We start from the raw sequence: 13,776 nt of genomic DNA, 5'->3' as shown, positions 1-13,776 counted from the left end.
GGGATGGTAAGGGACCATATAACCAGCTGAAGGGAATGGTTGGGGGAAAGAAATTAAAGTTGTTCTCTCTTTGTACCCCACTGAGTCCAACCAGATCAATCAGAAGTTTATATTTGGCAACTGGGCCAGTGGGGTTGGCCACGTAAGCAGCCATCAGTCAGGAAAGGTGAACAAGAAACCAAACCAGACCAGCATGGGGATTCTGCTCCCAGTTGCCTCGGTCACCGTTCTCACATAATCACTGATGTGGTGCTTCAGAACAATTAAACCCAATTATGATTGTGTTAAGTACATAGTAGGCTGTGTATAATTTCACCAGGGTAAGGCTCAAACTCTCTCAAAATGGAAGTCCAAGTTATATTTAAAAAAAAAAAAAAAAAGAAAAAAAAAAGCCTGAAGATTTTGTTGTGTGGATACATCTGAACAGGAGAGTTTGTCAGAGTCCGGATTCTGAGGCCAGAGAGAACCAGGGCATCAACTAGTGGGCACCACCACGTGGCAAAACATCTGCTCAAAGGACTCTCCACACGAGATCCTTGAAAATGCCTCCTCTTGGGCTTAAAATGAGATCTTGATTCACCACTGTGGCACTCAACCTCCTGTCTCACATGGAAAAGGCCAGTAACAACCACGGACAACCACTCTCTTGGGGCCCTTATTTTCCGGGCGTGCCCATGCAGGGTGCTGCTGTGACTCACGCACTCTGCCTGCCCGTGGCTCTGAGGTGTCAGCGCTACGGGCCCTGATATATAGACATGGACACTGAGGTTTGGAAAGATCAGGGACCTTTCCCGGGACCTCACAACTGAAAAGCGGCTACAAGAATGAGAATTAAGGCCCATAAGACTCTAAATCTGTGCTTTTTCAACTATCCTAAGTCAGGGTCCGGTCCAGCCTCAGTCCCTGCTGTTTGGGGCCTCAAACTCTGTCGTGTCCCCATCTTACTGGCTTTTGGCCCCTGGCCTGACTCCATCTTTCAAAGAACTGTCCCTAGATGGCCAAGCAGAAGCCTCCTTCTCCTGTGACCCCCTTCACACTACACCGCTTGCCCCCTTATAGCTCACGTCAGTCTCACTGATGCAATCCCATTTATAGGTAGCCTGCTGGTTTTTAAATGGCTCCCTCTGTTCGAACCCTCTTCTCTGTCCGCGCTCACTCCCTTGGTGACCTTGGCCAATCCCATGGCTCTAAATAGTCTGGGATGAGTCCCAAAGCTACACATCAGCCCAGCCTCCACCTGACATCCAGCTGATTGAGGGGCCTCTGCACTTGGATGTCAGGAAGCATCTTCAAAATGGAACTTGTGATTTCTGCCCCCAGTCCGTTCCTCCCTCTGTGTCCCACCTCAGTATACGGTGCCAGTGTTCACCGGGTCCCTCAGAGCAGACACTGTGGAGTTGATCGTGATTGCTCTTTCCCACACTCCCTCTATCATTTCCATGCCGTTGCTTCCACCATTAGAATAATGCAGAAGCGGGCCGCTCTCACCCTCACTACTACCCTGGGCTGAGCTGCCTCATCTCTCCAGCCTCCCAACTGGCTTCCCTGCTGCTCCCAACCCCAGTCTACCTTCCACAAGGTCACATGGTCCTTTTAAATGTAAATTAGATCATGGCAGTCCCCATCCCTGCATCCCAGCATCCCGAGTGCTTTCCCATCAGACTCAGAATGAAATCACCATTGCTTACCCCAGCCAACTAGGCACTCCCTGATCTGGGTCCTGTCTGAGGTCACACCCTGCCCTCTTCTTGCTTACCCCAAGCCAACCTTACTGCTTTTTACCATTCCTTGAACATCCGTCACACCTTTAAGTGTTAGGACCTGATGCTTGCTGTTCTTTCTGCCCATAATGTTCTTCCCCCAGATCTTTGTTGACGTCTTCTCGCCCCCTTCACCTCTCTGCTTCCCTGCCACCTTCTCCCCTGACCATCCGTATAAAGCACTGCCCAGGGCTTTCTCCACCCGTGACCCTGTATGCATTTTCTTCACACCACTACTCCCCACCCGTCCGTAGTGCAAATTTCTTTCTGTGCCTGATGTGCCCACCAACCACTCCTCTAGAAGAACTAGAGTGCCGTGGCTCACACTTCCTCTGCCCCATCTCCACTGGCTGACTCACAGCTCATGCTCAAAAAATATTTGTGGTGTGAATGTTGAAAAGTTCTGCTTGTGGTGACATTAGGGTTACATATGTTAACAAGATGTGTATAATTACAGGAAGATTGGAGGCCTGATCCCAGACCTCAACTCAGGGACTGACCCACTGGCCAGATCTCAGATGTGTGTTCATGTCTATTCCTGGCGGACCCTGAGGAGCCGCAGATGAATAAGACATGCCCCCGGGGATATGACTAGAGTCTGAAGCAAACAACTTTCTTTCCAACCCTGTGTGAGTGGACCACCAGTTAACAGCAGGGTTTCTCAACCAGGGACTGCTGCCCCACCCTTGCACTATTAAGGACACCGTTCTGGGTCACAGTGGCAGGAACCACCACAGAAGCAGTACCAGTGGCCATGAGCGCTGACACTGATTGAGTTCATCTTTAGGCGCAGCCTGGCACTGAGTGTTAGGGATGCTGTGGGTGGTAAATCAAACACAGGCCCTGCCTGCAAGGGATTCAGTCTAGTGGGGCATAAATAAATATGTTAAGAGTAGTGATTCCCAGATGGGAAAACTGAGGCTCAGAGAGGGAAACTTCATGCAAGTTAATGACAGAGTCAGAGAACTGTACCTTGGTAAGGGGGATGGGAGGGGGCTGGAGTTGGGCGAGAAGGACCTCCATTTACTGTGCCAGGCTCTGGACTTTGTGCTCCATTTGGAATACCTCATTCTAGTCTCTCCACAACCCTAAATAGGATGTGTTAGTATCCTCTGTTACAGGTAGGAAAATTAAGTCCCAGAGGAGGTGCAGAGGAAGCCCATGGGCTCCTTGAAGGAATGATGGAACTCACCCCCTCAGACGGCCAAGGGGTGGGGGCACCTGGGTGGCTCAGTCAGCTAAGCATCTGACTCTTGATTTCAGCTTGGGTCATGATCTCACGGTTGTAGGATCAAACCCTGAGTCAGGCTCCGGGCTGGGTGTGGAGTCTGCTTAACATTCTTTCCCTCTCTCGCCCTACCTTTCTGCTCCCTCCCCCTCTCAATCTCTCTCTCTCTCTCTCTCTCTCTCTCTCTCTCTCAAAAAGAAGGAGAAGAAGAAGAAAAGAAGAAAAGAAGAAGGAGAAGGAGAAGAAGAAGGAGAAGGAGAAGGAGAAGAAGAAGATGATGGCAGCCAAGGGAAGATTCAAAGTAAGAAGAGAAGGAAGAGACAGAGCCACAGGGGAGGTGGGGCAGGGAAGGGATGCCAGGCAGGAAAATTAGATTTGCCCTGTGTCAGTCATTTGGTCTGAGTCTGACTGAGAGAAGGGGAAGCTTACCACCTTGGCTTCCTCATCCAAATTATCAGATTGGCAGGACAGGCCCACATCTATGTCCTGCACAGTCTGGGGATAAAAAGCTGAAGGAGGCTTGCAAACTCTGGGAAGGCTACTGGCGGAAAGAACACCTCAGGGCTTCCAGAGCACCCAAGAGGGGCCCCACCTAGACCACGGGAGCAGAGTAGAATTAGGGAAGGCTTCCAGGAGAAGGCGCTACAGAAGCTAAATCATGAAGAATAGCATTTCTGAAAGGCAAAGTCACACAGTTGAGCAGACAGCATGGCACAAATTCAGTCAGCCTCATCAGGACACAGAACACCCACTCCTACCACCCATCCATGCCATCCCACCCCACCAGGCCCCCCACCCCTGCACCTCTGTCAGCCCCTGGTCCCTGGAGTCTTCTCATTCTGCTTTCCCTTCCCTTATTATTCTTTCCCACTCCTGTGCCCTTCACTCACAGGGGAAGATCTTCACTGAGGCCCTTGGTTGGGCCTCAACTTTCCTCAACTTTCTGCCCGGCCCTGACCTCAGTATGCCAGCCAAACTGACTGCTTCCGTGTAATCACCCCTGGTGTCAGCTAATGGGGTGCCCCCTTCCTCCTCTCATACCTAGGACCCTACCTTCTCCCTCACCTCCTCCAGGGCCTTGACACATCAGTTGACCTTCACTCCTTCGTCTCCTTTGACTCCTTCCTCCAGAATAAAATAAGGCTTAAGTGGTTTCCACCCTGTAACACTACTCCTCCAAGCCATCAAGGGATTAATAAATAAAACAACTTGACCCTAAGATTGAAAACTTGAACAAACATCTTCTGAGTTCTTCAAAGAGCATCTGTGCCTTCATAGTCATTCTGACTTCATTATAAACTTACTCTCAGGGTTGAATATCAAAGTCAGTACCGGTATATTTAGAAAACTTGTGATTTGGTCTACCCTGTGGAAGGTGCCATCACCACTGGGAGGCAAACCCATGGAGGTAAGTGTTCTCAGTGGATGAGCCATGCAGTGTCCTGGATACAGGCTGTCCCTCCACTGTCTGCCTCTGCTCACATAGCCATGTATTTGTCCAGTACATTCAACCTGCACCAAAACCTCATGTTTGACCAAAAAGTGCTCCAATGCGTTTTAACATGTTTTCATGACATCATCATTATACACCGAGCAAAACAAAACAAAAAATAAAAATGGCCAAATCATTAGCATCCCTGTTTTCACACAACTCAAGGGTAAAGAGTCAAGTTAACCTCATTCATTAATCAGCTGTTTGTCTCTGAGCTCATTAAATGTGCTGTTGGATGGTGTCATTCAATAAAGGCACCTTCCCAGTTTGGATGCCTCTTACTATCATGAGTTAGATCCTGCCATTGGTACACCATATAGATTTAGCAAGCATTTTTTAATCTGCTGACTTCATCTTTTAAGTATAGCCCAAGGCTTCCCATAAAAGAAGCATTTAGAAAATGTGTATTTGTTTCTTTGATTTAGATATGAATTTTGGAAATTAGAATTGAAAAATTATCTCAAGTTTTACCACCCCACCCCAGTCCCACTCCCGCTAAATTGTGAGCTCCAGGGTACTGCGATAGTGTCTGATTCACTTTTTGAATTCAAGTCTGCACATAGGTCCTGTATATCAGTCAGTGACTGCCACAAATATACTGTATATCAAACTGTCCAAAACTTAGGCATTTATTCCCCTGCTCATGAGACTGTGGCTCAGCTTTAGCTTGGTGGTTCTAGTCTGGGTTCAGCGGGGTAGATTTGCTCAGGATGAAAGTCATCTAGGTGAGCCCCAGGCTACAAGGTCGGGTTCAGGCCTGCTCCATGTGTGTTCAGGCTGGGGCAATCTGAAGGTGCAGTGGCACTCTGGAGCTGTTCCTCTCATGGCAGTCATGAAGAATCAAGCTCCTGAAAGTGGTCATATTCTGCGGTCATATTTAACCAGCATGCCATTGACCAAATCAAGTCACATAAACAGATCCAATGTCAATGTGAAGAAGAGTTTATGCCCCTCACTGCAAAAGGACACTGCATAAAGAATTAACACCAATGCCCCTTAAACTCTTCCCAAAAAACAGAACAGGAAGGAACACTTCCGAACTCATTCTATAGAGCAGCATTACTCTGATATCACAGCCAAAGACACTGCGAGAAAAGAAAATTACAGACCAATATCTCTGATGAGTATTGATGCAAAAATCCTCAATAAAATACCAGTAGATGGAATTCAGCAGAACATGAAAAGAATTAAACAATATAACCAAATGGGATTTATTTCTGGAATGCAAAGATTGAAAAAAAGCCAGGGCACCTGAGTGGCTCAGTCAGTTAAGTGTCAGACTTCGGCTCAGGTCATGGTCTCACAGTTCATGGGGTCAAGCCCCACATCGGGCTTGGTGCTGACAGCTCAGAGCTGGAGCCTGCTTTGGATTCTGTCTCCCTCTCTCTCTGCCCCTCCCCACCTTGAGCTCCATCTCTCTGTCTCTCTGTCTCTCTCAAAAATGAATAAATGTTAAAAAAAATTTCCTAAAAAAAGCTTACATGATTATTTCAACTGATGGTAGAAAAAAATCATTTAACAGAATTTAACACCCTTTTGTAACAAAAACACTCAACATATAGAAAACCCTAAAGAATCCACTGAAAAAACTGTTAGAACTAATAAATAAGCCAATTACTTATTTAAAAAGTGATAAATAAAAATAAAGTTGTAGGATGTAAAATCAACATAAAAAGTCAGTGTATTCCTATACACTAATAATGAACTATGAGAAAGAGAGATTAAGAAAACAATCTCATTTATAATTACATCGAAAAGAATAAAATACCTAGGAATAATTTTAACCATGGAGATAAAAGATGTGTGGACTAAAAACTGTAAGACTTTGATGAAAGAAATTGAAGAAGACACAAATAAATTGAAAGGGATTCCATGCTCATGGATTGGAAGAATTGGTACTGTTAAAATATCCATACCACCCAAAGCAATCTACAGGTTCAATGCAATCCCTATCAAAATCCCAATGTTATTTTTCACAGAAATAGAACAATTCTAAAGTTTATATGGAGCCATGGAAGACCCCAAGTAGCCAACACAATCTTGAGAAAGAACGCAGCTGAAGGCATCACACTTCCCCATTTCAAACTATATTACAAAGCTATAGTAATTTAAACAGCATGGTATTGACATAAAAGGGGACACAGTGGAACAGAATAGAAGCCCAGAAATAAAACTACACATATCTGGTCAATTAATTTATGACAAAGGAGCCATGTATGTACAAGGAAAGGATAGTCTATTCAATAAATGGTGCTGGGAAAACTGGACAGCCACATGCAAAAGAATGAAACTGGACTGCTATCTTATACCAGACACAAAAATCAACTCAAAATGGATGAAAGACTCTAGCATAAGACTTGAAACCATAAAACTCCTGGAATAAAACACAGGAGGTAAGCTCCTTGACATAAGTCTTGACAATATGTTTTTGATTTGGCAGCCATAAGCCAAGGCAACAAAGCCAAAACCAAACAAGTGGGACTACGTGAAACTAAAAAGCTTCTGTATCGCAAAGGAAATTATTAACAAAATGAGAAAGCAATCTATGAGAAAACTATTTGCAAGATATATATCTGATGAAGGGTTCGTATCTAAAATATATCGGGGCGCCTGGGTGGCGCAGTCGGTTGAGCATCCGACTTCAGCCAGGTCACGATCTCGCGGTCCGTGAGTTCGAGCCCCGCGTCGGGCTCTGGGCTGATGGCTCAGAGCCTGGAGCCTGTTTCCGATTCTGTGTCTCCCTCTCTCTCTGCCCCTCCCCCATTCATGCTCTGTCTCTCTCTGTCCCAAAAATAAATAAATGTTGAAAAAAAAATTTTAAATATATAAAAAACTCACGCAACTCAACACAATGTCAGCAAAAACAACAACAATAGCAATCCCATTAAAAAAAATGGGCAGGGGGAGCCTGGGTGGCTGAATCAGTTAAGCATCGGACCTCGTCTCAGGTCATGATCTCACCATTCGTGGGTTCGAGCCCCGCATCAGGCTCTGTGCTGACAGCTCAGAGCCTGGAGCCTGCTTCAGATTCTGTGTCTCCCTCTCTCTCTGCCCCTCCCCTCCCCTACTTATGCTCTGTCCCTCTCTCTCAAAAATAAATAAAGATTAAAAAATAATTTTAAAAGAATGGGCAGGGAATCCGAATAGATAGTTTCCCAAAGGGGCACATGCAAAAGTGTTCCACATCACTAATCATCAGGAAAATGTGAAACACAATGAGATATCACCTCATACCTGATAATAGCTAGCATCAAAAAGACAAGAAATAACGCAGTGTTGGCGAGGATGTGGAGAAAAAGGAACCTTCGTGCACTATTGGTGGGAATGTAAAATGGTGTAGCCACTGTGGAAGACAGCATGGAGGTTCCTCAAAAAATTAAAAATAGAACTACCATGTGATCCAGCAATTTTATTTCTGGGTATTTATCCAAAGGAAATGAAATCACTATCTTTAAAACATACCTGCACTCCCATGTTTCTTGCAGCATTATTCACGATAGCCAAGACATGGAAACAACCTGTCTATCAGTGGGTGAACAGATAAAGAAAATGTATATGTGTATCTATCTCAGCCATCAAAAAGAAGGAAACTCTGCCATTTGCAACAACATGGATGGCCCTTGAGGGCATTATGCTAAATGAGATAACTCAGACAGACAAAGACAAACACTGGATGATATCACTTTGTGTGTGAAATCTCTTTAAAAAAAAAAAAAACTGAACTCATAGGTATAGAGACAGATCAGTGTCGCCAGAGTAGGGAGTAGAGGGCAGGCAAAATGGAAAAGGAAAAACAAAAAACAAAAAAACAAACACTTGACAAACTAGGAGTAGAAGGAGAGTACCTCATCATAACAAAGGCCATGTATGGAACGCTCACAGCCAACATCACACTCCCTGGTGAAAGACTGACAGCTTTTCCTCCAAGATCAGGAACAAGACAGGGATGTCCAGTTTTGACACTTCTATTCAACACAGTACTGGAAGTCCTAGCTGAAGCAATTAAGCTAAACAATAAAAGAAAAAAAGAATAAAAGGCATCCAAACTGGAAAGGAAAAAGTAAAATTATCTCTGACTGTGGACACATGACCTTCTATGTTGAAAATCCTAAAGATTACACTTCCCCTCCCCACATGCCCTTGCCCATGTACGTTCCGAGTGAAAAAGGGAAGGGAGCAGAACATGTCAGTCCTCAGGCAGGCAGGGCTCAACAAGAAAGAGAAGGTGGTGGGGTCACACCTGGTCCCTGCAGTCTCACTAGCAGATAAGTCATTTCCTTCCTTAGGAAGGAGGAAGCAGAAAAAGAGGAAGCTTCACTTCCCGACTCTTCTGAAAGGGTGGGAGTGCCTGTTCCCAAGGTAGAAACAACAGGAAGGGAAAATGGTTGTCCCTACAGATGTGTCCAACATCAAGCTTGTTCTTCCCCAAACATGGCCATCTTCCGAGATTCACTATCTCAGTGTTGGCAGCAATATCCAAGTGCTAACACCAGCAGTCGGGCAGTAGGAATGACCATGTCCTGTCAACTTCACCCTTCAGGGTTTTGGACCTGCTCGTTTCCGCCAGCACTGCTTAGCTGAAGCAATTCGGCTAGCTACTGCGTAGCCTCCCAACCAGTCTCCCTGTATCCATTCAAGCCTCTCAGCCCCTGTCCACACTTGAACCAGACCGATCTCCAGGAACAACCGGGAACATGTCACCTACCTTGCATTCACCCTTCAGCCCATTTTCATGCTCTTAAGATAAAGACCACAATCCCCATTGTGCATGAGGTGCTATATGGACCAGACCCGTCCCCTCTCCATCCTCCTCTCCTGCCCTCTCTCCCTCTCTCTGGTTTGGCCTTGATTTCTCTCCTCAGTTGCTCAGATATATCATCTCCTTGACCACAAGCCCTGTGCATGTGTTGTTTTCTCTGCCCAGAAATTCCCTCTCTCCTTTCTCCCCTGGTTCACTCTGGGCTACCTTCAAATATCACCTCAAGCACCTCCCACTGGGCAGTCACTGTTGATGATCCTCCCCTCCTCCAAAACCAGGTCACTTATCTCATCACAGGCCTTCCCAGGTCCTCACTCCCTTCCTCGGGGCCCCCGTCTAGTGTGGGCTGATCAATGTTGGTAACTCTCACTTTTCAAATGAAACATGACCTTGGGAATGAAGATGCTCAGCCCACATTTTATCCCCATCATCTACCACAGTAACAGGCACAGGGTGAACTTTGGTAAGGGCTTGTTGGATGAACGAATGAGGGTCCTCAGCTTACTTCATCTCTTCTGGACCAAGCACATGCTGGGACATCTCTTTCTTCTTTCTCTCCTTCTGTCATTGTTCTCTCTCCTCCTCATTACCCCAGGTCCTCCCATCCCTCCCTACTCTCCTTCCCCCCAGTGCATAGTTCCCTCCACTTTGCTTTTCTCTCTTTCTTTCTGCCTCCCAGAGTCCTGACAACGTTGCCAAAATTTCTCAGTCCCAAACTTTTGTAGCCACAGCACCACCTAGAGTCCATCTCTGAGATGGGCCAACCCTAGAGGAGTTGACCGCTGTCCATCCCAGCCCAGCTCTGCTTTGGCCGGCTCTATCCCATGTTCTGGGCGCATCTCTGGGTCCTCACACCTCACCTTCCTGGCTTTGAGACCTCACCATTTCTACTATCCTCTAGGCGTCTAATGGAGACTTTAAAACAGACAGCTACAGCATACGGAGAGAGTCATCAATGTGGGTCAAAGTGGGATCTTCCTCTAACATTTGATCTCGCTGTCTTTCCCTTCCTCTCTCTAGCTCTGTTGCTCACTGTTCAGCATTAGCTATAGTTTCAATCGGTATCACAGTACATCAAACAGCTCATGAGTAACAACAATATTGAAGGTCCCACGTGGAGTTCCTCTACAAGAGGAACTTCAGAGCTACTAAGGAAACAATGCAAATGGGATTCACTTAGTCTCAGCTACCATTGCTGTTTCTCTAAAAACACAGGCTTCATTCTGGAAGTTTGGACCAGGCGCCTTAAAAGTGTTCCAGCAATTTCACGATGTGTCCAGAGCTTTATGTACAGGATTCTTGGTGCAACATTATATAGAATGGCAAATGTGTAGAAACACCCTACCTCTCAAACAATACAAAACTGGCTAAGTGAATTGTGGCACATCTCCTTGTTTGAATACTACACAGCCACTAAAAATAATGCATAAATGTGTTATAATGTGAGGACACACTTGTAAGCTATTTTGTGGTAGAAAAACAGACAACTTGTTAGGAATTGTGATCTCTACTATATAAAATAAAGATACAAGTGAGGAAAGATTACAAGAGAACATTCAAAGATTCTTTGTGATTGTCCTAGAAGGTTCCTTTTCTTCCTAAAATATTCATAAAGAGCATGGTTTTTATTTACAATGAAGTATTATAATTAACCCCCAAATAACCAGAAAATCTGAGAGAAAGAAATTAAAAAGTAGAAAAGCCTGGATAAAAATTGTTCTCCAAGAGTCAACAAGACTCCTCATCAGAGACCGGGGAATCAGTCTCTAGAATATTTCTTCTCCACAGAGAGTTCTGAGGTCTCCTGAGACCCATGTGACTTAAGGTCAAGAAATACGAGTGAGTCTGTCTATTGCCATGGGCTCAGCCAGAATCTCCTGGGTATGTAGCAGCTGGGAATGTATTCTGGGTGGTTGAATCTTGGCAGCAGGGAACATATCTCAGCCACCGTATCTGCCACAGAGACCATGGTCTAGTGAGAGGAGCAAGGCAGACATGGGAGACAATGCCCAAGATAAGTGCTAAATGGATCAAAGATTTGAATATAAAAACTAAAAGTACTATGAGAAGCATAGAAAGAAAATAATTTTATAGTCTCATAACAAGAATGACCTGTATAAATATGATAAAGCTGAGAAGCCACAAATGAAGGAAACTAATCAATTTGAGTATACAAAAATACAAATTTTATTCATGGCAAAGACACTCAATAGAAATACGAATAGAATTTGGGGGGGGGGTGTGCAGAACTACACAAACCCTAAAGTTCATATGGGAACGTAAACATGCAAAAATATTTATAATATAACGAAGGAAAATAATGGACTGAGAAAAATACTTCCAACTCATATCACAGGCAAAAGTACATTTCCTTTAAAATATAAGCTTGGGGGGCTCAGTCTGTTGAGTGTCTGACTTTGGCTCAAGTCATGATCTTGTGGTTCATGAATTCGAGCCCCACATCCGGCTCACTGCTGTCAGCCTGTCAGGGCAGAACCCGCTTCAGATCCTCTGTCCCTCCTCTCTTTACCCCTCTCCTGCTTACACTCTCCCAAAATAAAAAATAAAATAAAATAAAATAAAATAAAATAAATGCTTGGAAAACCAATTAAAGAGATCAACACTCCACCCCACTCTCCAAAATGAGCAAAGGATATAAAACAAAACAAAAAGGAAATACAAATAGCTCTTAAACATATGAAAAGATGCTCAGAATTATGATAAAAGAAATGCCAACTAAGGCTTTACTAAAATCCCTTTTTTCACCTACCAGATTGATCAGCAAGGATATACAGAAGCCAACAGTCCACATTGCAAACTGGTTGGACTCCCTTGAATGGAACTTTGGCAACGTCAAAGTACATGGGCACGTACCCTGGGTGCCCACAACTCCATCCCTAGGAATTTCTGTTGCAGACACAATTACACACACGCTACATGATGAATGTACAGAAATTATTAAATGTAGCATCATTTGTAACAAAGAATTAGAAATTAAGTGTTAATCAATGGGGGATGGTTAAACATACTGAAGTATATCCGAAGCCATTCCCTGCAAGGAAAAGAATAAGAACGTTTTTATGAGGTGCTGCGGAATGATCTGCAAGGTACATTGTTAGGTGAAAAGTGAGGTTCAGAACAAGGTATATATATAGAGAGAGTGCTCTCATTCATGTTGTTTAAATTTTTTTTAATGTTTATTTATTTTTGAGGGAGAGACAGAGCGTGAACGGGGGAGGGTCAGAGAGAGAGGGAGACACAGAATCCGAAGCGGGCTCCAGACTCTGAGCTGTCAGCCCAGAGCCCGACCCGGGGCCTGAACCCACGAACCGTGAGATCGTGACCTGAGCCGAAGTCAGACGCTTAACCGACCGAGCCACCCAGGTGCCCCTCATTCATGTTTTTTCAAAGGAGTGGGGGAAGACCGTGTATGCACACTTGTTTGCAAATGCATAAAATATACGTTTTACGAAAGGGGAAAGGGGCATAAGAGACTGGTGGTAGTGGATCCTGGGGGAGCAGGGCCGGGCGTGAAGCTGGAAACAGAGGCAGGATGGAGACTTTTCACTGTCTGTCCTTTGGAACTTCTGAAGTTAGAGTTGTGGGAATGAATTACATCTTTTAAACTACATATGAGTTTTGGGGCAAGGATATCCATTTATTTCAGAAAAGCACTAGAACTGGCCATTTAGTAACATCTTATAAAGCAAGCCCTTTCTAATCCCTTGTAGGGGGAAAGTCTAAGTGGCTTGAACTGGATATTTGGTCACGTAAATTGACACATGTTGTTGTGGTTAGTGCTGTATTTCTGTAGATTTTGTCCTTTTTGTGTAAAAAACAAAAGGAAAAGTGATACCCACTTCTTTGCTCTGTATGAATTAGACTTCCTTATACCTATGTGTGTGCAATTTTTATTAAATGCACTAGTTCACGGGGTGATGGTCTACGAGCCTAGAAAGATGTCCGAGCATGATATTTTTTTTAATTTTATTTACTTATTTTGAGAGAAAGAGAGCAGGTATGTATGAGTGGGGGAGGGTCAGAGAGAGAGGGAGAGAGAGAATCCCCAAGCAGGCTCTGCACTGCCAACACAGAGCCCCATGTGGGGCTGGATCTCATGAACCATGAGATCGTGACCTGAACCAAGATCAAGTTAGATGCTTAACCAACTGACCCACCCAGGCACCCCTGAGCACGATACTTCTGAAGGACAAAGGGTAACAACTAACTGGGCTGGACTGGACATAGCTCCGACTGAAGTCAATTCCAGATGTCCTCCACAGGCCACTTAAACTGCATGATGCCACTGTATGTCCCAACTGACATTCAGCTGTTACTTTCTCATGTGGTAGTTGTAGGGGCACTTAGGATAAGACCCCAGTTTTGTGAGTATGAGTCAGGAGGTCAACATTCCTATTCCCTACCCTCCAGGCAGCTGTCAATCCTGATACTGGGAAGAGTGGACCCTCCTTGGGAATGAGAGGAAACTCCTTCCTGTCAGTCCTTCTGGAAGTCAACCTGAAATCCTAGTGGAGAC

The sequence above is a fragment of the Prionailurus bengalensis genome, chromosome C1 (assembly GCF_016509475.1).
Source record: "Prionailurus bengalensis isolate Pbe53 chromosome C1, Fcat_Pben_1.1_paternal_pri, whole genome shotgun sequence".
Classification (NCBI taxonomy): domain Eukaryota; kingdom Metazoa; phylum Chordata; class Mammalia; order Carnivora; family Felidae; genus Prionailurus; species Prionailurus bengalensis.
Note: the sequence above shows the minus strand (reverse complement) of the source record.